Below are 25136 nucleotides of genomic sequence, written 5' to 3'. Positions count from 1 at the left end.
GTGATAATGGCCAGAGGCCTGGTCACTCCTCTCAGCCAGCCCCTGTGGGTTTGGGTCTGGCCAGCAGAAGCCAGACTGCTTTGGAGACGAGCATCCTTAGGAAATTTGTGTTGCTGCTCTATAGGAACTTAAATTTTAAGCCTCTCATCTGTCTGAGATACAGAGCACAGAATAAACCGTGACCCTGGGGATGTCTGCAGGTTCCCAGGTTGCTGTTTGTGCAATGGATCCTGGTGTAGGGTGAGGATGGGTTTTGCTGCTGTTGGCAGGGGGAAAATCTGGGAGAGCTGAGGCTGCTCACACGTCTGTGTGGGTGCAGCTGTTGCTGAATGCTCGTGTTCGTGGCGGAGCTGTCTGAGGCAGGAAGGTGCGTGTGGCACCGCCGAGGTGTGTGTTATTCTCACATCCCTGCTGGCTGCAAACAATGTCATGTCCCTACCTGGACTGCAACATGACATACACCTTAAAAACAGCAGCAGCAACAGCTCCAGAGCCACGGGAGAAGGCAGAGCTGCTCTTTTTGCTCATCAGTTAGGAAACCCTGCCAGCCCCGGCAAAGCATGCTGGGACCCAAACCGGCTTTTGGACTGGGACTCGGAGAGTGAGAGAGAAGCAGTAATTTGTTTGCCATTGCCCTCAAGCCAGGAAATCCAAACCTCAAGCATTTCCCAGGCCACAGCACACTGGATTGGAGAGAGAGTGTCAGGGAATGGCTCACACATCCCGACAGGAGCGCACGCACACGCGCGCACACGCGCGGAGCCAGCGCCGGGAGAGGGGGATTGTTCCAGCACCACCGCGGTTAAGATGCTGAGACAATCTCGCGTTTTCAGGCCATAGCTGTCAGGATGCTTTGGTATATTCATCACCCCCCACTCCATGGTGATAAAAATTTACACAGCCAACGAAACGAAGATTAATTTCATGTGAAAAGCTGACAGAATGGCCCATGTCATTGCTTTATTTGTGCCAGCACTCAGTAACTCGGTGCAAGTTCCATTGAGGTGGCAGACACCCCGTCCCCTTGAGCCATCTCATCTCCTCTCTAATGATGCCACCGTTTTGACAAAACCAAGCAACGCAGCCGGTATGTGCGAATTTGGAATTAATTTTCTTCAGAAAGGTCAAGTATGTTAATGAGCTTTTGGCTGCCTGCATTTTCTCTCTTGGGTTTTCTCCCCTGTTAATGGGGAAAGAAGGGGAAAAAAAGAAAGGGGAGAAATAATCACAGAAATAAAAATGAAGGAAGGAGGAAAAGAAAGAAGCTGTGCAGATTTGGAAGAGGCAGGATTCAGTGTAGCTTTTCATGGGTTCTTCTTTTCCAGGGCTGAGGTGGACTAATTGTATCAGCTCAAGCCTGTGCAGTTTGCTTGGAGCTGTTGAGCAAGGCCAGGGATGTCATGGATCGTGGAGTTGGTGTAACCTGGCACAGAGGAGGTGGATTGCACCTCCTTTGCACTCAGGGACTGACGGCAGCCCTGTGTGTTGGCAGCTGCCTTCGTTTTCCATCCCAGAATGGCTGAGCTCGGCTCAGCACGGGGCTCTGTGTGCTGGGGGAGCAGAGAGCAAAGGGAGGGGGAGGAGAGGAGTTCCTGGGCTCCAGCTCTTGTGGCCATTAGTGAAAGGAAGCTGGAAGAGAGCTCAGCTGCTCTGGGAGAAATCCAGGGCCCACTAATTCATCCAGCTTAGGAACAGGACAAATAGGCATTTTCCAGAGAAGTTGTCCCCCCATGTGACTGGCACAAGATTTTTGAACTGTGATGCCAGCCACCTCTCATCCCTGTGCTCCCCAGATTCCTGCCTTTATTTGTGCCAGTTAGAATTTGCCACTTTCTGGCATCCTGATGGCAGGAGCTGCCTGGATTTCTCAAGGAGTTGGGTGGTGATGAATAGAAGGAAAGGTGGTAAAACCAGCAGACGCTGTGTCAGGGCATGACGGAGTGAAGCTGGACTTCATCAGACACGAGCCACACTCACCTGGGTAGGACATTTAGGGTAGGATTCATCTCACCTAATTTTAGTCTTCTTAAACAAAGTATCCAGACTAAATTAATTGTCTACGTTTCCCTTCTTCTTAGTGGGGAGCAGTAAGGAGCAACACGTATCCCACCTAATTTGAGAGAAATTCAATTCTGGCAAGGATTTTCTTTCTCATTGAATATAAAGTGAACTTAAGCAATTAGTTTGGACTGAATCCCTCCTTTTAAGAGGCTTAAAATTATGGGGAGTGATTTCCTCCTCACTCTCTTCTCCCTGCTCCCATTCTGGCTCTTATTTCCCTACACAGTTGAATCCAGCAGGCAGAGGAGATCCAGCGGGGCTCACAGCGCCTGTATTGGCAGGGGTGGATCAATGCTTTCACTCCAGCTTGCCCAGGCTGGCTCCAAGCTTATCCACTCCTGTGGCAATCCATGCTCTGGCTGTGATGTGGTCCTGCCTGCCTTGCTTTGCTGGAGTCAGCCCAGCACACAGATTCTGGGCGTTGTCCAAAAAGCCTCTGTTGGCTTTGGAGGGTATGTTTTGCCATCCTGGCCGCGGTGTGAGGAGAAATGATGTGGGATGTAACAGCGCCAAGGCCGCGTGTGACTTTTTGCAGGGCGTCCTTAAGGAGGAATTTTCCTCAGTTTCACACCTCTCTCAGCTGTGTTGTGTGGGTCCCTGTGCGTGTTGGATCCTTGCATGTTCCCCACATGAGTCACTCCTGGCTGGGGCACGGATTTCAAAAGCACACAAGTGACCAAACTTAATGATTTTCAGCTGACTCCGAGCATTGTCCTAAACATGGAATTCCTTCCCATAAAGCGCTGTGCTGCCCACGCTCTCCCCCTCGTTCCCAGGCTCTGGGGTGTGCGTGGAGGCACGTCCTGCTCTGCTCACCCTGCTGCAAGGTGGAGGGGTACTGGGGGCAGTGAAAGGAGCTCGAGGGCTTTCTCATTTCCTTGCACAAATGATCTCAGAACATTCATGGGCATCACCAGCACCTGTATATTCTCTGTAGAAGTTGTTGTGTTGCTAAGTGGCTACTGTATTCCTCCTTGGAGGAAGCTTCTGTGATCGAAGGAAATTATTTGCTAAGCCCTGCTAAGGTCTTTGTATAAATTTAACAACAAGTATTAATCTGTGCACAGGACAAAGTGGGACAAGAGATAATGAAAATATTTCAGTGACACGTTATGTTTTGAGTTGACAGTTCTAGCAACAGAACATGAAGTGTATGCACAGAGACTGCCTCATTCATGGCCATGGTGAAGTGGGGAATCCCTGTCCTGTAGTTGCCTGGGATGTCAGGATAAAATCTATAAGAACTTGAATTCTTAGGGAAATTCTCACCCAGCAGCTCCCTGGGGCTTTAGCTGAACTGTGGGATATCCGGCGTTCCCCAACTCTGGTGTCAAGGACCGTCTCCTCTCTTCCCAGCTGTGAGATGTGGCTGTGCACCCCTTCTGTGTCCTCCCCTCCCACGCTCTGCTTTCCATAGGAAGGAATCCTGGGCCTGTGAGTCAGGGAGCTGTAGCACGCCCTGGCCATGTCACCATGGGATGATTCAGGACTGAGACAGCACAGCACACCTACCCCGTGATCTGCATGGAGCCCCTGGGACGCTCAAAGCCACATTTTCTCAACGTGCCAAGCTCTTGAGAAAACCCAACCATTTGTTTTGGTGCGTAAGTAGAAACACAACCCCTAAGAGCAGAAATGGAATCTAGGAGTTGCTCAGGGCAGTGAGTCTGCTGTCCCCTCCTAGCATGGTGTCCCTTCATCCCAGTGTTGCAGGGGTTGTTTGTGCCAGCTTCTCTCAGCTTGTGTTTCTTCCTCTCCCGCTGTTTTTCCCCCGTATGAGAGCACTGGCGCCTACGATGGAAGGTCACCACCGAGGTTACTCAGCTGGCTCCAAGGATTAAGACTTCCTGCTCTGCTCCAAAGAGCTGCCAAGTCCCCCCCGCTGCTCACCACAAACCCAGTGCCTGTTTGTCTCCCTCTCTCCCCTTCCCATCCCTCCTCCTACCAAGAAATCCAGATCTCTCTCCAGCAGACAGAGTGGGAGGTCGAGGCACCCCAGCAGCCTCCAGATGCATTTGCTGGAGCACCAAAAGCAGTGTGGCCCCAGGGTGATGTCTTGATGCCACTTACCAGTGCTGCCAGGTGAACTGTCCTCATCTGTCCCTCCAGACTCTGGGCCAGGTTCCCATCAGGATCTGACCCAATAGCTGGAAACTTTTGTTTCCACTGGAAAATGTCATCAAGTTTTTCTACCAGCAGGCTGAGGGCATCCATGGATAACTGGGAAGGGATTCTTGAAAATTAACCAGGGAGAATGTGATTTTTGTCATTAGATGGGACTTGGCACAAGGACCTGTAGCTTCCTTATGAAAATGGTGGAGGGGTACAGAAACCTCTGCCCCGGGCATGAGCCTGTCCCAGAGGAAGCTGCCATTGTCCCAAGGACTGTGTGGTGATGGGGAGCAGCCCAAGAGGAGGGAGCTGCCTTTGGTGGGCACCTGAGCTGAGGGAGCAGGGCACGAGGAGAGCTTTATTCACAGGAGCAGAGCATGAACCAGAAGAGAGAAGCAAAGAGAACAGGATCCTGTGAGAGGGAGATGAGATAAATACGGTGGGAATGGGGGGAGGGCGGGATGGCTGCTCACTGTTTTTGTAAAGGGGGGATGCTGCTCCAAAAAACACCACAGAGATCAACCACATTCAAGTAAAAACACCATTTTCTTTAAAAATAATACAGAAGTCCTACATACTAATGGTTCAACAGGATGAGGAAAAGCTGCCTGCTCCACCCTAGTATGTGCTGAGGTCAGGTGAAACCACCACCACCCTCAGGCTGGCTTTGGACACCGTGAGGGGGGTGCTTGACTTGGCGAGGATCTTGCTCTCAAGCTAGAAGAGAAACAGCTGCTTTTTAGGATTTTAGCCTCTCCAGCCATGGCTGAGTCTCTTTAGCTCCTTCTCTTTGCTCCTGACCTGCTTTCTTAAAGATCTCACTGGAGACTTGCCACTGTTGTTCAGGTGCTGGGGTCACCAGCCAGGAGCTTCTGTCTTTTGCCCAGGAACCGTGAGGCTTCAGTAAACACACCTCGAGGAGTTCTTTGTGAGCATCACACCTGAGTTTGGCCCATTCTCTGCCAGTTTATGCTAAATGGAGACCACAGAGACCTCATTTAATGACTGGGTTTGTGTAGGCGTAGAGCTCTTTGAGGTCTCCACAAACATGGGTGTTTATTCATTCAGATTTCATTTTGATTTTCTTTTCAGATGAATTCATTAGCAGGGAGAAAGCCAAAGCCTCACTGTTAAAAATCCAAGTCTAGTTTTTGTTTTGTTTTGTTTTAAGAAATGAGAGAAGTATAAATTAACTAATTTCTACTTCTGGTCTTGGTGCTGGTCCTTCAGGGTGCCTCCATGTGTGTTCTGGGGGCTCATAGCTAAGGAAGAGCTGAGAAAAGCGTTGAAAGAGGAGGACTGGGGGCAGCTCCTGCCTTGTTTGATGGCACCCTGTGCTAGCTGCTCCTTCAGTTGTTAGGGATATCACATTCCAGGGATGCATTGCTGTGGTTAAGGGCTGAAGTGAGACAAATGAGAGGACAGAGGTTACACACATGAGCTGCAAGGATGTCCCCGTGTAGGTGCTGGGTGGAAAATCAGATGGAGTGTGTTTGCTCCTGCCCTGGGGCCAAGAGCTGCAACGGGAGAGAGCAGGGGATTTATCTAGCTGGAGTCTAATATTCCTTTGGCTGCAGCAAAGGCTGCAGCACTTCCCGACTATCGGCTGGCGCTTTCACTCACACGCATCTGTGATTGATGGGCAGAGAGTATAAACACCTCATTAGTGCCATAATTCACTGGTTAGGACTAGGCTGAGCTGTGGGAGGGAGGAGGGAAGAAAGAGTTGAGAAAGTTTAATAAAGAAAAAAAAATGGAAGAAGGAGAAGAACGGATGTAAAGGCCACACAAATCATTCCAGGGAGTTATCTGACCTGCTTTGAAAACTTTAATTGCTGGTAATGGACAACCTGTTGGGTGGTATTTTATTAACACTAATAGATTTTTACGGGATATTTCTCACATTGCTCTCCCAGAGCCTGGAGAATACATTAAATATTAAAAGTTAATGCTCTTGGTTGCTGTTTCAAGGATGCCCCACCGATAACGAGCTTTCCCGCAAGTTGGAAACCAGGAGCAAACATGAGCTGCCTCTGCCACTTACGGCCTCTGCAATAATAATGAGGAGAATGCTTGCAGCCCGTGTGCACCTTGCAGCTGAGGTTCTCAAGCCTGGCCTAAACGCCCTGTAAAGGCAGTGCCCAGCCCAGAGCTGGTGGTAGCAGTATCTAATCTCCAATCCTGGATTTACAAAACTTGGATTCCAGAGTCCCACGCTGAAAGCAAATGCTCATAAACCCCCATATGCTACTTTACATTTCAGTTATTCAAAGCAGAGGCTGAACTGACAACCCATTCCTGTTTCTCAGGAGAACTCAGGTCTGAAATGGAGGATATTTTTCTTTACTATGCCAAATGGTTTTCTGAAAGTGCTGCTTCCACACTAATTTGTTGCAGAAATGCCCGAGCTACCTGGAACAGAAATGGAAACGTCTCTGACTGTAGGCAGCAAGAGGGGTTTTGGAGGAAGCTCTTGACATCCCAAAGTCCTGCACACAGTACTGAACCCTCAAAGTATGGAAAAAAGGTCAGGTGTGTACTGTAAAAAGAAGGGCTCAAGCAGCCAATGCAGGGAGGTTTGCTGGAGGGGAAGTGAATTTGAAACAGGGTAAGCAGTACAGCTGAGGTGAGTCAGAGCCCTTGTGTTAGAGCTGAGAAGTCCTAATGCACATCTGTGCTCATGGGGAAACCTGGACTTTAGTGCCTCCTTCGGGCACACCAGCACCGTCAGCAGCCACGGCCTGGGCCTAGGAAGCCAAGTTAAGTTCGTTTGCCCAGCTTGTGGTGTCTCTTTTGAGTCATGTCCTCGTCCCTTGCGGCAGCAGAGGCCTTGCCTTTGGATCTCGCTCTGACCGCTGTTTGTTTGGCACCTCCTTGTGCCAAACCAGGCTGGACTGGATGGCCCCGTCCGTGTTCCCTGGGATGGCCCTGCAGTCTCTGGGATGGCCCTGAGCAATGCAGCTTTCCAGGCCTGCTTGGCTGACAGAGCTTCCCAGGCTTTCTTGTGCAGGCAGCCAGCTGGACCTCACCAGGGCCTGTGCTCCAGCTGCCAGGAAGATGGGATATTGGGCAGGGATTCTTCCTATCCCAGGAAGATGGGATATTGGGCAGGGATTGTTCCCTGGGAGGGCAGGGAGGCCCTGGCACAGGGTGCCCAGAGAAGCTGTGGCTGCCCCATCCCTGGAAATGTTCCAGGCTGGGTTGGACGGGGCTTGGAGCACCCTGGGATAGTGGGAGGTGTCCCTGCCCGTGGTACGGGATGAGGTCACTCCATCCCTTGTCCAAAGTCCCTCTCCAGCTCTCCTGGAGCCCCTTTAGCCACTGGAAGAGCCTCTAAGGTCTCCCCAGACCCTTTCCTTCTCCATGCTGAGCAATCCCAATGCTCTCAGTGAATCTGGGTCCTGGCTGGATGTGGGAGGAAGTTGCTTGCAGGGCAACGGGGAGGAAGGGCCGGGAGACTTGGTGCAGTGTTTGTTTCCAAAGGGGTAAATCCTTTGGCTCCCATATTGCAGGATGTGCTTTTTTCTGGATTGCTGTTCAGCAATTAAAAGGTCTCAGTTACTCACCAGGAATTGAGTGCTTGGTCACTTCTCCCCCGGCCAGCCCATCCCTTCTCCCGTCTCCCCTCCAACAATGACAGCTTTTCCTGATTGACCCCACAGGCTTGCAAGAAACCTTTTTACTTAAACGTGTATTGACCTCAGTCTTGCTGCCCAGTGAATTATGTCACAGATGGCAATCTGAAAGTCATCAATCAGGGCTCAGACCCCAGGAGCTGTCTCCTGGTGACACGGATCCGAGCCTTCATCGATGAAGGTTGTACCAGGTGCCTTCGTGTCTCTGGCAACTGGGAGGGGAACACCCTTTGTATGCTTTTTTTCTGTCATCATCCCATAGGCCCTGTGATTTTTTCCTTTCCTTTGATTTGTTTTTTGTTTCCCTTCCCCATCTGTCTTTGCACTGTGCATAAAATTTCCTTCCTTGCCTCAACCTCCCTTCAAAGAGAAAGAAAAGGAAACTGTCAAAGGTGACATCTTGGATGATCTTAATTCTTAGGTAGTGTTAATTTTACCAGTCTTTCCTTCCCCCTTTACTCTTTCATTTCTGTGTTGTTTTGTTGTTGTTGTTTTCCCTGATGTGACGTTATGATCTGGACAAATGCACTGGACAAATGAGAAATTTAATGATACTGGAAATATTTCTCCCATATTTTGTAATGCAAAGTAATTCCAATAGATCTTTTGCCCCATGACTTGGGACGTGCTGGCTTGTTGTCACTTTGTGGATGAGGGATGGGGAATACTCTGTGAAATGTGAAGCACCACCACAAATTCAATCAGCCCTTCTGCCTCTGTACCAGGATTGATCGAGCAGGAGGGCGGGAACTGAGTCCATGGCAGAGTCTGTGAAAGGAAGACCTGTGTTGTACTTGACTGAAACAGTAAAAATGCCATGAGTTTTCAGGATTCCCTGTTCTTTTGGGGGAGGAGGGGGCATAGCTTGATCTTCCTCTTCTAACAAACAAGAGCAAGGCTTGAGTATCTTGCATGGGTGGCAGGGCCAGAAAAGGGGGGATCCTTGCTTGCTTTCCCGCATCTCAAAATAGGGCTATATAAACAATTCTTGACTTCTTGGCTGGAATACTCTGCTAACAAAGCTGGGAAAGAAAAAGAGCCTATCTTTTAGTTCTTCTAAAATGAGTAGAAATGCCACCTTGGTGACAGTCTCATTTCTTGTTGGAGATCTTGTAAGGCTGATTTGATATCTGTGGCACATTCCTTCGATGCGCCACGTGAATTCTTCGGCTCAGGAATGTCTTGAGTTGGGGCTATGTTACCTTTTTCTCCGTGTCTTGACTTTAGGAAATGCAGGCAGATAAGGCTGGTGATAGCTCTGACAATGTGCCTGATGCTGTGGCCAGACCTGGCCAGGCTGAGCTGGGGCCGGGGCTGCTGTTGGCTCCCAGTGTCCCCAGGGAGGCTGTGAGAGGCCTCGGCACCTCCAGTGCTCTGGATGGAGATCAGGCCCTGAGATAACAAGGTGATGACAAGCACTTTCAGAAATCCTGACACACAGACAGATAAAAGAAATGCAGTAATAGTGTGTAGAAATAAATCCTTCTCATTCTGCTTTTGATCTTCTGAGTTTCTTAAAAATAAGAATTTCCTCATATAAGTTTCTTACATCATCCATAAGCTTATGGCCTGCATTTTAACAGCCTTACAAAATATTCCTACAAGAAATGGATTCAGGCACTTTTTTTAAAGACACTGGATTAGGCACTATCTGTATTTAGATTAAAATCCTCCCCCACAATGTTTGCAGTATAATATTTGTGGTACTGGCATGTGCAGCACTGCCCAAAGAATGGAACTGGCTGGAAATTCCCTCATCTGCATAAATGCAAATGACTAAAAAGTTGGACTGCTGGGAGAAAAATGAGTAGATTGTGGATTTTATTCTTCCTTTATTGATGTAAATTGCAGGCATGTGTAATGATATTTGTGATTTTAAAGCAGGCTGTGTCCCTTCAAAGAAAATGTGAGCTCATAAATCCTGGGAGATTAGAGATCCTGAGGCCCGATGTGGCAATGGCTCCGGGTTTATGGCATTCCTCAAGACAGCCAGGATAGGATGTTCTGTGACCTGGTTTTTATGAAGATCAAAAGGCTTGAAACTGTTGAGAATAAGACTTTCACATCATGCAGGGGGAGACACCAAGCTGTCAAATGGGAGGAGGCTCTTTGAAGTGTGGAGATAAGGACCCTTCTAACCTTCAGTCAGGTATGAAAGCAGCAGCACAGGAGCGTGTCCTTCCACTGGACTCGTCGTGGAACAGCCCAGCTGAGTTCATTCAGGTAAACACCTGGCAGTGCCTCAGCCACAGGGAATGTTTGAAGAGGATTGAAAGGACTGGGAAAATGTAAAAATTAATGTACTGGGGAGGTGGGAATTAGAGGTGTTAATATGTCTGGGACCAACAAGCCTGAGTCCAGCAGAGCTCCCAGTCTGGGAGCTGGAATAACAAGTGTGCTCCCACATGGATTATCTGTGTGTGAGCGTGGAGGAGCAGGTAGGAGTGCTCACAGAGAGCTTCAGGCCGGGAGAAGGCTGCAGAGAGACAGAAAGTAGCCTCACACCTCTGTGTTCTGGCCAGGAAGCTGAGCCAGTGCAGGGACAGCAACCCACTGCTGCTGTAGGCCAGGGAGAGCTCGTCACTGGCAAGGAAGAGCTGTGGGAGAAGCATTTGTGGAGCACAGCACCACTTTTCCAACTGTCCCAGAGCTCCCCATCCAGCACAAACACTGACATGTTTGTTCATTCCCTTCTCAGATTCCTCAGAGGGGTTGGCACTGGCAGCTGGATCATCGCGGTGCCTTGAGAAAGGACTTCTGCACAGCATTTCTCATGTAAGCAGAAGCTCTTAGCACTGAAAATCTTCCCAAAAAAGGATTCCCCTGAGCTGGTAAGAATAATTTCTGGTCACATTTATAGAAGTTTAAATGGCATCCAGACAAGATAAATATCCTTAATGTTTTGTCATCTTTGTGCTGATGAACTAAGGATATATTTACTCTTGTATAATGACTTGCTAAGAGAAAACAGCTAAACAAGACAGAATAAAAATAAAATTTCATGACAGATGGTGTTGATACGTGTGTTTCCTCTGTAATAAGGCTCAGTCCTTAGCCAACATCTTGAAAGCTGAAGGTGAAAACAGAGTGGTAGGAATCACATGGCTTTATAATTCGTGTCCAAACATTGATTCACAACAACAAAATTTCTCTTAAAATCTTGTCCTAATTATCACAGCTCACATTAATACTCTCTAGGAACTGTTATACATAGAATTGGTTATAAATACTTTGATAATCCAGTTCTCATTGGAAAATGCCATTTCCTGTTGGAAATGGTTGAGGAAATCACAGTGATTTGGTTCTTTTATGTCTTCTTCAGAGAGGAAGAGCCTGACTCAGTTGTAGTCATAGGTTTTATTTAGGTGTTGTTTTAGATTTCCAGGTTTTTTTCTTCTTTTCCTAGTTGTTTTTAGTTGTATGTTAGACATTTCCAATGTATTCCAGTGAGTCCAGAAGGAAATTGTGGAGGGAATATTGAGGTTTTGATGGTTCTCTTCCAAAGCAAAACATAATTAATGGAAGAATGAAATTGTACCAAATGGAACTTCCATTCTTTCCCTCATGTTACCTTCAGAGGCTGACCCGTGCATGGGTTACAAATATTGCAGCAGTGGGATTGCAGAGGGAGCTCCTCGTTTCTCTGAGCAGTGTTTGCTTCTTTACTCCTGACTGTGCAGGTTTTCTTTGTCATCCTTCCTAAAGCTGCACTTTCCCAAACAGCAGAGCAGACAGGAGTATGTTGTCGCCCTTGCACTCAGCAGTGTAATGAATAGGATCCTGCTCTAACGGGCCCACAGGTCTGATTCACAAGGAAATTGCTGTGTCCCTGTATCCTTTTAATTGTGGGGTTTCAAACCAAAGCATGGAGACACACATCAATTATTACATTGTCATTTAATCTGGAGTCAGTCCAGTGTGAGCCCTGAGCGCCTGGAGCTGGTCCAGCCGAGTGGCAGGAACAGGGCTGGGAGTCCTGGTAAACACCACAGGATTCCTGGGATTTGCAGGGCATCTGTTCTGCTGCCCTTGCAGTCCCTTGGGCTCTGGAGGAGCTCCTGGGTGACTGGTGATTTTATTAGGGCCTGACACAAGGGAGGTAGGAGCTTCTCAGTGTGCTCCCAGCAGAAAAGCTGCTGTGAAAAAACCTTGCTGTAGGCTTTGAAATCTGAAATGCAGCCAATTCCAGCTGAGGGATGTGACAGTCACCTTTTGCTGGCAAGTTGCCATCTGCATAATGACAGTGTTGTGTGGTTTGAAGAGATGGGGAGCAGTGGGAAGGAGAAGTGTCTGACGTGGCTGGGACTGGGCTCTGGGAGGGAGCAGCCCAGGCCCTCGGCCTTTCCTGAGCCTTCGCCTCAACACCCCCAGTTGGATTTGTTTCGGAGGACACATGTGCATCCCAAGTTCTCTACTTGGGCAGCTCGGTTTGGCTGGGCCATCTGGCCATGCTTCTGCTCCTTTGAAAGCTTTGCCTGATTAAACACTCCTGCAGCTCAAGAGGGAAAGCCGCAGGAGGGGAACAGGAAGGGGGCTTGCTACGAGATGTGCTATTCCCTAATTAAATAATAGCCTAAGAGGAGCTCACAGCTTGTAACAACCAGGGAGATTCTGCTGCTAATACTCACTGCAAAGCTGCTCTTCCCAGGGCCATGCTTCCGTCCCCAAACCCAGCTGTGCCGTGCATGTGCTGCACAGCTCTCCCACAGCCCTGTCACGGAGGGTGAGAGTTGGAATGTATTCAGCCAAATTACAACATCTCATCTTTTGTTTTCAATTTGTTGGGACAAACAGCTCCTCTGTTAATATTTATGATTTGCCACTCCTGGAAGAGCCCAGCTGAAGTCATTGCACTGAGTCTGAGCTGGTTTGGTCGGAGAAACGCTTGAATTAACAGCACAGTGAATGTGGAGAGGAGCAGAGGAAGAGGGGGAGATTGGTGCCTGTTGTGTCCCTTGTACAGCTGGGGAGCTGAGGCCTAGCAGTGGAACAGTTTGCTGTCAGTCTGAAAAAGAGGTGATGGCAAGATCACAACAGCAACTCAGCTCTTCTCCATACACCATTTTTGACCAGCATTTTTGATGACAGTTGAAATACCCAGCCTGAGAAATGGTTGGTTTAAAGGCAAGTGATATTTATGAACCAAGCCCTGCTGTCCTTGGGTTTGCTCCTGCATAGGTGTATTGGAGCTGAGGGCTGCTCTTTTCCCACCCAGGAACCCCAGTGCATCTCAGACATCTCAGCTTTACTATTTATGAGGCTTCTGCACAGACTCTTCATGCAGGTCCAACCACAGATACTGCTCCAACGAGGGGAAATCCTGGGAGAGTGTCTGAAGCATCCCATGAGGACAAAACCATGGACAGAAAGGCATATCTAGGGATGCCAAACACAGATAAAGCTCTGACAGAATTAGACATTTATCCAAACTCTTCAGTTACAGGTTCAGGGTAACCCTGACTTTTGGGCACCCTACCTGAGATGCGTTAGGGCTGATATTCAGGATTCCTGTGGGTGCTGAGGTTTAAGGGATTTTTGGGTCTGCTTGTTGTGAAACTTGTGGTGTTATCATGGACCTTGTATTGTTACCTTATCCTGGCAAAACGAGTGTTCCAACAGACTTCAGGAATTTACCATGTGCTTTGTTCTGGCCTAAAGTATGATCTGCCCCAGCCATGGATACAAAGCCCAGCAGTCCTTTGGATTTACCTAAGTAATGGCCTTACATGGCAAGTGAGAAAATTCACAGTTAGGTTTGTGTTCTCATAAGGAATAGCAACCATTAAAATCTGGGGACAGGGAGGTATAATTCATGAGAAGGGCTGGGTTACTTCAGAGCCAGGTTAAACCAAAGCTGGCAACAAGGCATTGCTTACATTTCCCTATGGACACAGATTCTAGGTGAAGTGAACCAGCACCCTGCTTGGGGTGACAGCCTGGTATAACACACTGGTGGCCAGCAGGTAGAAATAATCAGCAGTAGTGGTTGACTTTTTCCCAAAAGACTAAGGAAATACTCAGATAAAGAGACGTGACCCCAAGTACCAACATCAACTTCTCTTCTTGGCTCTGCTCTCCGTTTATTGTAAGAAAGTGGCACAAGTGTCTTTACAAATCTGTTATGAGCCACAGATATTTTCATCTGTCCAGCACTGTAGTGTAGTGAGAAGCAATATAAATGCTGTTTGCTATTTGCCAAAGAAAAGAGTGGGGTGAAAAAGCTCAAATGCAAGATGAAGCACCCCTGTGGAGGCTACACCACATTCCAAGAGGCTGTCCATACCCATCTCCCAAGGGTTAGGACTGTACTATTGCAATTCTTCATGAGATCTTTCTTACACAAGCTACAAACCTTGTAGCATCTCTCATTCCCTTGGTCCAGACTAGGAGCAGATGTTGGGAGAGGATCCAGGCCTGTGTATTACACTCAGAAGAGGCCAAATGTATAAATCCCCCTTCTTTCTACAGCTGTGATATACAGTGTATGCACCTTATTATCAGAGGGAGATCCAGAGCACAGGGTAGAGTATGACCAGGATAAAGCAGAGCCTTGGGAGATTTCTCCCCGTTCAGGAAAGCTGAAAGAATTTCATTTGGAAAGCCAGACCTGGGAGGAAAAGGACAGGGGAGAGGAAGGAGGAACCGCTTTAAGTGTAAAGATGTCTGAAGGGAGTAGGGAAGTGCGAGGTTTCGGGGCTGTGTGAGCAAGTGTCGTGCAAGGTAAGAGAGCCTGGATTGAGGCTAGAGATGAGCCACAGGCAAGGAATTTGCTCCAGACAGAGTCCCTCCTAGATCTGCCTGCTACCACAGCTAACAGTCATGTCAATAGGGTTGCAAAGGTGCTTCAGAGGAATTGGGAAGCAAAGACAAATAAGGTGGGTGTCTGAGGGAGGAATGGAAAGTCCAGTGGTTACTGAGTGAGGCTTGAGTGTGATGAGAATCCTGGCTGTGCTCCAGTACAAGATTTCCTATCACATTAATTATATTGCAGTGGGCTCCAGGGCTTTCTGTGATACAGACTTGGTGTATCAAAAATGTTACACAGACAACAGTGGTGGGGTGAGAGAGAAACTTGCTGTGTTGTCTCCCAGCCTTCCACAAAGATGGCCTCAAAGGTGAAGCCTGAGATTCCTTGGTGCTGTTCCCTCTGTGCACGTGGGCAGGAAGTGAGCGATCCCCAGGGAGCCAGGAGTAATCAGCTCTGGGATATGTCATGTTCCTCCCAAAAATTAACTCCATTCTCTTCCCTTTCACTGAAATACATATGCTCTTGGATGGCATTTTTGTAACACTGGAAGGTGTTACTTGAGAAGTGTTTCTTACTTTGAAAATATGGAAATATGGTTACTTAAACCTACATGAAGATACTGGGAATGTTGTGGTGCTGTCACTGTTTGTTGTGGGCAGAACTCCTGGCAGGTATCTCATGAAATTGTATCTGTTCAAACCAGTAAAACTGAGGTGAAGGCTTTCTCACTCCCCTCCAACTCTCCCTTTTCCCCTCCATCTGGGTGCTATGACTGGCAAATGCCTTTGAGACCATGGAAGGACAGAAAATCAGTGTGGAAGAAGTGAGCTCTGGGAAAGAGAAGTCACAGCAGATGCAATTCCACCAAACAGCAGAGAAACAAAAGCAAAAGCCAGACAGTACTGACAAACAGAAAAGGAACGAGCAAGGAGCTGCCCCAGCACGGTCTTGTAGTGAAGAAGGAGGGCAAGGAGAGCCTGATGCTGATTTTTCCAGTCCTGACTGTGCCACAGTTGCTTTCTGTCACCTGGATATGAGGTAAATGAGGTAGAGCATCTCCAAATAACGCCTAAGTCACCTTGCTGGCTTCTGTAGAGGGGAAGATACGGATGTAACAAGCACCCTTCCCTGGGAGAGGGTGTCATGCAATGTATGGAGCCAGGATTGCCTTAGGCCTGGGATGTGAAGACTTTAAGGGACAGTTGAGGCAGGAATGAGGCTGTGTTTAAAGTCTCCTTTATCACTGAAATGTGGAGGTGTAACCTGAGGAGGACAGAAAACCACCAGAATCCTGGTCATTGTGACCACGACACTGTTGTTCTCCTTTGTGCTAGAGGTAAAGACTAAAGCTTTGTGCTGGCCAAGGAATTCCTTAAATCAGGAATTAGTCTTAGGAGACTGATTCCAAATGCTTTTTTTCTAACTGAAAGTACATAGGAGAGGTGAAAATCGGGTCCTTTCTGGAGTACCCACCTGCCCTCCCAGCCTGGTGACGCACTGGCTGGAAGACTTGGAGCATCCTCTGCTTGTACCTCCTCTCGTGTGGCCAAAGCAGAGTTAAGCCTCCTGGCCCTCTCTCCCCCCCAAAAAAAGTGCATTATGGGATTCTCTTTCCTGCCTCTCCCTCCTCTCTCCAGAGCTGTGTGTTTGAAATGATATCTATTTCTCTTTGTGACAGCACACCGTGACTGCCGCCTTGACATTGTGCCGAGCTGACATCCCGACCGGTCTGACACTGATGCCTTTGGGCAGAAATCAGAGCCGGTTTGCTCCACGGCTCCGTGCAGCCACGACGCCGGCAGCGCCTCCCAGAGCCCCCCGTGCCCCGCTGGGGAAATGGAGCGAGCACGTGGGCCCCAGCTGAACTCCGGGCCGAGCGCAGGCGTTATCCGCACTCATCCTCCTGCCCCTTTTCAGCTTTAAGTGTTCACGTTCACATGGGTTTATTTATTTTTATTTTCCCCCCCTTTTCTCTCCCTTTTTCCCTGGCCCGTGAGAGGGTTGGTTTCCTGTTTCTCCCCCGGCTGCAGAGTCCTTGGGGAGCTGGGTTTCCGTGAGCTGGAAAAGGAGTGCACAAGCGTCTGATCAGCCCTTATTAGTGTTGAGAAAGATCTAATGGGTCCTGGCTTCTGGGACCATTACCTGTCATTTACTTTTATTAAGTCAGTGATGAGAAAGTTTAAAATTAAAGGCTTTGTAAATTGGATTGCAGTTCTAAAGGAAGGCACCGAGCAGGAAGCCAGTGCCTGAGCTTGCAGATGGACCACTGGGAACAGCACCAGGCCAGGGCGTTTCTCTTCAGCTGCTTTGACAAAGGTCCTGTGCCCAGAGCGTGGGGAGAACAAAGCCTCGAGGTATCTAGAAACCTTCAGCCATGTGAACCATGTAATCCCTCCTTTGCCAGGCTGCTCAGGTTCAGACCTCCTGTTGAGGAGGAAGGGTGGTCTGCTGGTTGAGCCATTACCTGGGCTGGGAGCTCCGTTCCGGCTGAAATGATCCCAGAGAAATCATGTCATCTCCCTGTGGTTCTGGTTTATAAGGAGAAGGACCTCGTGTTAGTATTGATTTTGTTTCCTACCTGTTGCCTGGTTTGGGGGCTCTTTGGCCCAGGTACTGTCTTTAACTCTTGTGCTTACAACAGAAGCTCCAACTCCTGTGGGTCTTCCAGGCAAAAATAAAGGCTTTTGTTAAGTCTGTAGGAGAGAGCAAGTAGAAGGGATGAGCCACCTAGTTAAGGTAAGCATCTAATTCTTAGGGGTTGTAGCATTGTTGTAGTCTCTGCTTTTGAGACTTAATCTTTGAGTTAACCACCCAAACACACTTGTGAGTGAAACACCCCAATTGCACTAAAGCAATGCAGCTAATTATGGTGTGACAAGGGAAGCTCAGGGGCCAACCCTAACCAAGAGCTGCTGTCACTTCTGTTTTCTCAGCTGAATAAAAGTCTCGTGGTGACATTGCTCTGATGAGAAGCAGCATGAACTGGTGGTTGTAAGTACAGTCTGGGAATCAGAATTCTTGGTTAATGTGTCTCAGTTTGTCTTTGACTGGAGTGACATGGGAGAAGTCACCTGAGGTCAGGATTTTAGGTTGCCTCCTGCCCATCCTTGCATTGTTAAATACACAAGTTGTGCTTACATGGCTTTGCATGAAGATTTGAGGTCCAAACTGTCTCTGAGAGGCAGAGTACAGAGCTCCACCAAAGCACAGGGCTTAGCCAGTTAGTAGGAGATTGCAAAATTAAGTGTTTGTCTCCTGAAGGGAGAATGAAACAGAGATTCCCTTTAAGCACATGGTTTCCTGGAAAAGTTTTCCTCAGGTTCTCCCTGCATGGCTCGGCAGTTTTCATCTCCCTGTGTTTTGCCTGTGTTGTTATCATTATTGTTGTTGTTGTTGTTGTTGTTATTACATCATACTGTACTTACTTTTAACAGAAGATTTGTGAAGATTTGGAAGGGATGCCCTCTGCCCATCCCCTCTAACACCCCTACAGCCAAGCTCCAGGTGTGAGTCTCCACTTCTAGGAAGATTCTCCTGTTTTTAAAGAACCAGGACTGAGAGCAGAGGCTCACATCGTACAAAACCACATCCTTCACCTTTCCCAGAGAGATACCAAACCACACAGGCAGGAGGTAGGGAAATATACCCAGAGGAAACTGGGACAGAGAGGGATGGCTAAGGAAGGGCAGGGAGTAGGCACTTGGACAAGCCTGGGCCCAGAATTCCTGCCAGGGGAGGCTAAGCATGTGTTAACTCCAGGCCATTCTTCCTGTCTGTCCATAGGCACAGCAGCTCCTTGACTTCAGCTAATTGCCAGGTTCCCTTGAAGGAGGAGTGATGCCTTTCCCAAGTTTCTCTGCTAGGGATGTGAGGAGCTGATCTCCGAGCTATTCAGTGGTTTCTTACATCATTCCTGTGTTCCCAGCCCTGCCACTCGACCACAAGGCTTTCAGAAGGTAATCTGGGGAGATTTTATCAAATGTAAAATGTTCCTAGACATTACTGGAGCCATGATGTAATGATCCAAGGTTTTTGTTCTTTAAATTCCACTGAAAAACCACAGGCCCCAAAAAAATTGTTGCAGGGGAGCTGATGAGTTTTAAGAAGGAGGCTGAGATCTGGTGCTGGACTGAGCCATTCTGGGGGAAGTGGTGGGAGAAAAGGTTTCAGTAGGTCCTGTGTTGCTGGCCTTGTAAGGTCTGGACTGAATCTCTGAGGAGGGCAACAGCCTCTTCACATCCCCCACTCCCTGGTTTCTGCTGCCTGGTGGGAAGTGTTGTCAAAGGAGAAGGCAGCAGGACCTGGCTGCTTTGTACCTCGCTGCTCCCGATTTCACAGAATCACGGAATAAGCTGAGCTGCAATGTTGGGAGCTTTGGTATTCTTTTATAATCGTGGCTGTTGCCATTTTTGTGAAGACAATTCCAGCCCAAAATCTTGCTCAGAAAGACCAAACTCACGGTCCCCTCAAGTAACAGAGCTCTCTCAGGATCATCCATGCTGGGGCTGAGGACCTGGTTTACAGGATCTCAGTGCTTTGAAAGGCCTGTAAACCCTTTTAGAGGGACAGTGATTGCTGAGTGACATGAAGTCTCCCTGGCATATTTATATCTGCCAGGCCAGGATGAGACTGTCTGTGCTTTGATGCTTTGGATTTCAGTACCTGTTGAAATCCCCTGAACAAATGGTGCCATTAATTGTGGGGCCTGGCTTTGATGAATGGTGCACAGGGGACAGCATTTCATTTTGTCTGGGGGCAGTAGGTGGGATGGGGTGTTTCAGAGTGTTCAGTGATGCAGGAGAGGTCCTGGGTGTTGCCTGATCAAGGGGAAGTTGCTTCCACCCTCCAGAGTGCTGTAAAGTCAGTGTCAAGTCTCCGTGGCATCTGGGTTATGTCACCTGCTGAGGGGGCTGCCCTTTATACATCAGATTTGCTCAGTCAAAAGCCGATTCAGCCCTTTATCTAGAAAGCTTTTAGAATTTCTCTAAGGGTTACAAATAATTTTGTCCTAAATGGCTTCTGCCTGCCCCATCCCCAGGCCACTGGACAGCGCAATGAGTTTGGGGTTCAGATGAGACACATGAGATGGGGGAAGGCCATGGGGCGTTCCCAGGGAGAGCCCCAGGATCCTACCACCTTGTTTTCCCCATATGCTTTTGAAACTCCCAAAACAAAAGTTGTTTATGTGACAGTGTTATAAGAAAGGCTTGTTCCCCAAGTGGTAAAAAAATACTTTTCCCCAGCTTTGATATAGTTTTTTATTTGGATCATTATTTTGGTGCTGGAAGATCATGTTCATGCCAAGAAGTTGAATTAATTTTGGGGGCACCTGAACGTTTTGTTGTGTACAAAACAACACTACTTGTCATTTCAGTCTAATTAATTGCAGCCATCTGAGGACGTCTCTGGTGGGTTTTCACAAAAGGTTTCTGGACAGGATGAAGCTGTGTTAGAAGATTCTCCTTCTGGTGCAAGAGGACTGCTTTCAGGACTGCTGGGTGATAGCTTTGTGAGCTGGTGGGGTTGGTGGAAAACAAGACCATTCAAAAGGGAAAGGAAAAAGAAGGAAAGTCAAAGACAGTGCCATCAAAAGGAAGGATAATGGGAGGAGAGTATTTACTCCTTTTAAAGCTCCCAAAATGACAAGGAACAAATGGGAGTGTGTGATATTCCCTTGTGGTCAAGAGGAATCTCAGCAAAGAGAAGGCGTGATTCTTTTTTAACCGAGTTTGGTTTACACTGGAGATGTTTACATGATTCACTCATCCATGTTCCAGTTTAGTGATTCACTTCAGGGTAGAGTGAATCACGCCTTGGAAATTTCTTGTTGCTGACTTTAAAGGTTTTCTGATGATACTGGCTCAGGTGAAGAGATCTGTGCTACATCCATCTACCTGGGTCAGAATTCGACACAGGAACAGTCAGCACATGGTTAAATACTTGCATATAAGGGGAAACTCTGGGTACCTGATACTCAGGTAGCCTTAAAAACAAGACATGGAGTGAAGAGGCAGAAGAGACCTCGTGCAGATCCTGAGAACATACTGTTTTTTAAACTAAGAATTTAAATTCTTTTTTTTAAACGAAGAATAGAGTTCTTTTTGTAAGAAATTTCAGTTTAACTTAATTGATCTTTCCCAATGAAATTGCACTGAAAAATTTCCTGAACAGCTCTGACAAGGAGGCTTTGGAGTCAGGAGGACTGGCAGAACACTTCAGGTAATGAGCCTGAAAGAGGTAAAAGGAACTAAGTTGTGACCTGAGAGGTTGAACAGGTTGCAGAAGGCACTGCCAGGGAATCCAGTGGCCAAAGGCACAAATATGTTGAAGGTACCTTTAGGAATGTAACTGGAGGGCAGCTCCAGGGATGGCTGTGCTGGCCACCTGATGGAGGAAGTCATTAAGCAAATTACTGTAATGGAAGCCAGGTAGAGCAGGGAAAGATCAGTCCTGGGAAAACCTGGGTGTTGTATTCGCCTTCACACAGTGGCTTTTGGTAGAGATCAGTATTGAGCTGGATTGATTTTTGGTCCAGTGGCATTTCCAATGCTTGTTCCAAGGATTTTGCATCTTGAGACAGTACTGGAAGGTGACACAGGGCTTGTCCAGGCTGCCCTTGAGCCCCGTCTGCACACACTGACCTGCGGGGCCTGGCTGGGATGAGACTTGGAGTGTTCTGACACCATTTCTATATCCATGTAGGATTTAGGGGATCCTACCCTCGTGCCTTGTTTCCCACAGGGCATGCAATGGCCCAAACCAGGCAGTCTTCCTTGTGTTAGTACTTCCCAGAAACACCGAGCAGGGGATAAACTCCAGCACTGTGTTTTCCAAACGGACGATGAAACCAGGGATTAGAGACAGGCGTGAGCCCTCCTCCAGCCCCTGCTGCTGTTTGGGCAGGCTGGTGCCACGTGTCACTGCAAGCAGTTGGGACATCTGGAATGGGTTCATGCGAGTCCATGGGGTTTGGATCCCTGCACGTGGGAAATCCCTCATCCTCTGCTCGTTCCCGACAGGCAGCTCCTGCCTCCGCATGGCAACACACAGACAGACCTCTGCACGGGTAGTGGAGGAGGATGTTCTGACTGGGATCCAAAATTGCTCTCACAGTAACATCTTCTGATGTTTAGCCCTCCAGATGGGGCAGGATCTTAATGTCTAGCACAGACCTTCCATGCATAAACCACTAGAAACCACTTATTTTGTTAATTCAAGGCAAAACCTGCTCTCATCCTCCTTGGATTTACATATGATTAAATCCATTGACCCAGTTTCTGCCTTACCACATGGGAATCTTCCAGCTGAGGATCTATTTCACACCTCCCAGCTGAAAGACACCTGGCTTAGGTGAGTACACACCTGCAATCCAGCCTGAACAAGGGATTTAAACACATCCTGGCTGAAACTGGGCCTAAGAGTGGGTGAAACCTGGTGCTGAGGGGGCACATGAAGTGAAAAACACATGAAAAATAGGTAGGGCATAAACTTGGAGCCAGTAATTATATGGCAGCTGTCTGACCTCCTCACCTAATTTGCAAATAATCTTGTCAGGACAAATTAGCCCATGCTGAGCCTGTGCTGTTGAGTCTAGATGGTTATCAGGACTTGCACTGGTGAGTTTTAAGGTAGTTCTGGTGTCCGCAGTGCAGTGGAGTCCCTGTGGCAGTGACTGCAGTGCAGAGAGAGCCTTTTGTATTAACCAGAAGGAATATGCACAAGCCTTCTTTGACAGAAACCTGGAATTAATGGTTTTCTGAGCTGGTTTCTTTCAGGCCATTTTCACTACAGGGGCGAGCATTGAAAATAAAGATTTAAATTCCATTTTTAAAGTGCAGCTCTGAACACTGTGAATTGCTTAATTCATCTTAATAGAGGTGTTCACTCTGAACCCAAAAAGCTTTTAGTTGAGATTTAGCCTGTGGTTTGATATTACAAATTGCTTGGTGGTAGCACTGGTTTAAGACACAGTTGTCTCCTGGCCTCTTGTTCCTGCTGCTCTGCTGGCACCACCACTCCTGTGGTTGGGAACCAGGTGGGAGGAGCCATCCGGCTTGGAAAGGGGGAAAAAATGGTTTCATGTGTTTGGTTTTTTGTTTGTTTGTTTGTTTAAAGCAGGAAAGTTCCTCTGTCTGGTTCAGTGCCTGGTCACGGCGAGTTTTCCTGGCACAAACGAGTGGAAAGAGCACTTTGGCATGGAAAGGAAATGAGCAGCAGAGGGTGAAAGGTGAGCAGCAATTACTGGTGCTGGGAATGCCCCAGTGTACTTTAATATCAGCCCATGATCTGCAGCTGATCTGAGCATGTGAAAAATGCTCAAATACCTTTCAAATTGTGGGGTTTAATCTTTGCTTCTAGGTGTCCTGGCAGACACTTCCCACTTGTGTCCTCACCTCCCTGTCTCCAGCCGTCTTCAAAGGCTGCCCAGCTCCTGTGTCCTGCAAGTTCAAAACCCTGCAGCCCACTGGGACTGCAGATGTGTGAAGGAGCACAAGGACTGCAGCTGAATGACAGTGTAAGTATCAGTTGTCAGTTCAAGGAATGTTTCCTTCATTTCCAGAAGGAGTTCATCGAGAAGGAACCTGTTTTAATGTAAGTGAAAGCTGGGTTTCCACGGTGATTTTCTCAAATTTAGAAGATCTTGTCCTTTAAATCCAGTTTGCCATGGGACATAAAGTTCATTTGCTATAGACCACCTCAAACCAGCTGAATCTGGAGAAGAACATGGTGAGGTGCCTGGAAAACAAAAAAAAATCTGTAAAAACCAGACTATTGTGGCACTAGAAAGTGGGAAATTATTCTTACTGTAGATTTGTCACCACAGTTCCTGAAATGGAGCTGTCTGATAAATAAATTCCCTGCAAAGACTGAAAAAAACAAGCCAACCCAGAACAGATGAATACCCAAATGATTTGGTTAAAGAAATATTTGTTTTGTTTAATAAATTGTGATGATTTTGATGACATTTCCCTTTGTAAATTTGAGTTGTACTTGACAGGAGGATATTGGTACCTCCAAAGCCTGTGAAAAAATGTGTGTCTGCCTTCAATCCATATCCACAGAGCAAAATTCAAATAGTTCCCATCAGTATCTGGCATGCAAGTGGAAAGGGAAGCTTAGCAGAGTTTCTTTGGTTATAAATAGTAATGTATGTATATAATATATAAATTAGAGTGCAGTGACACAGCTGGAAATCTCAGATCTTTCCCTTGATTAACATATCTCATTAGTGGGACTGCTGGGCCCTGACGTGTGGAGTTTGCTCCGGAGCTCAGTGGGAAACTCGTGCTGGCAGTGGGAACCCCATTTCCCTCCCCATCCTTTCCCTGCAGTGCCCAGCGCTGTGAGAAAAAGCAAGAGATGGAGAGAGGAAGCTCAGATTTCTTCCCAGTGACACAGGCAGAGGCAGCTCAGGGGAATCCTGCCCAGCAGAGGTTAATGTGACCCACATATAATTGTGTGAAAAGATGCCACTCTGCACCTTCGTCAAAGAGGCTTCTCGTTACAGCCCGAGCTCCCCAGTCCCCAGCCCCTTCAGCAAAGCACAGTTTTCTTGCATTAAATCACCACTGCCCTCTTGCCAGCTGCTTAGAGCTTGCACATTATACAGAGCAGAGATCTAATATATATTTATATATTTTTAAAATGTGACAGATTGTCTTGTAACATATGTGGTACTGCCTTGAAATGAGCTCCGTGCATGTGATGGCCGAGCCAGCGGCCCCTGTGTGTGTGTCTCTGTGTGTGTGTGTGGTTTGTGTTTTATTCCTTCTGCTGGAAATCTGAGAGCCTGGGACACTGGAGCTTTTCATGTTGCTTTTTCTCTGAAATATTCATGACGAGTTGACGACCTTGATTCTTTGATACCTGCCACTTATTTCTGTGCCACTGCTGATAACTGCTGCTAAGTACATATGTCAGTGCCATGGTTGAGTGAGTGGGATGATAAGGAGAGGGAGGGCATCTCTGGGATTCATGTGCTGGAATAAGATTACTTTAGAAGCTCTGAGGGCATTTTAGGAGCCTGCCATGCCATCTCTTTCACCCCACTTTGGTTTTTCTGACAAAAGCCTGTTTTCTTTGCTTCTCCTCCAGCTTCTCCTCCGACTTGGAAATCTGCTAGGTTGCTGCTGCTTTTCTGAGAGATGATTCTTGGCTTGTTATCAAGTGAACTGCTAATGAATTAGTTACATTTTTTAAAGAGTGATGTGAGTCTGGGGACACCCAAGGAATTCTTTCTCAGCCAGAAACAGATCCTCATTGAAATGGACTCCAGGAGGTTGGAGTAGATGATCAGGGCATTTTGTTGCCCTTAAAGGCAAGGAAAGATGAGGGTAGAGCAGAGGAAGATAAGAAGAAGAGTAGGCAAGCAGGTAAGCACCAGTATCACCTTGTAAGCGTGACTTTTAAGCAGGCAGATCTCATTGATGTTTGTGAAACCATTCTTTGGAAGGATTTTAACTTGCCAGGCACAAAGTTTTGAGGGTGGAGGGTAAAGTCAGTGACAAAAAGGGTTACAGAAGTGACAAAATAATGAAATATATGGGGAAAGAGTTCCTGAGTGAAAGTTAAATGAAGCC

General features: G+C 47.6%; 1 long non-coding RNA gene across 4 annotated transcripts; it reads left to right on the top strand.

The window, feature by feature from the left end:
- Positions 1–9887: 9887 nt before the first annotated feature.
- LOC125335066 lies at positions 9888–24923 on the top strand. 4 transcript variants are annotated; one of them, XR_007207328.1, is made up of 10 exons: positions 9888–10031; positions 10507–10639; positions 15260–15594; positions 16235–17292; positions 17490–17547; positions 17991–18188; positions 18340–18512; positions 22675–22783; positions 22915–23071; positions 24652–24923. It is a non-coding gene; the product is annotated as an uncharacterized LOC125335066 (long non-coding RNA). The 4 variants fall into 4 exon arrangements; XR_007207325.1 differs by having other exon boundaries at positions 16235–17547; XR_007207326.1 differs by having other exon boundaries at positions 16235–17547; positions 22672–22783.
- Positions 24924–25136: the final 213 nt, after the last annotated feature.

This window comes from Corvus hawaiiensis, chromosome 18, assembly GCF_020740725.1.
Source record: "Corvus hawaiiensis isolate bCorHaw1 chromosome 18, bCorHaw1.pri.cur, whole genome shotgun sequence".
Classification (NCBI taxonomy): domain Eukaryota; kingdom Metazoa; phylum Chordata; class Aves; order Passeriformes; family Corvidae; genus Corvus; species Corvus hawaiiensis.
This window is presented reverse-complemented; position numbering and strand designations above follow the sequence as displayed.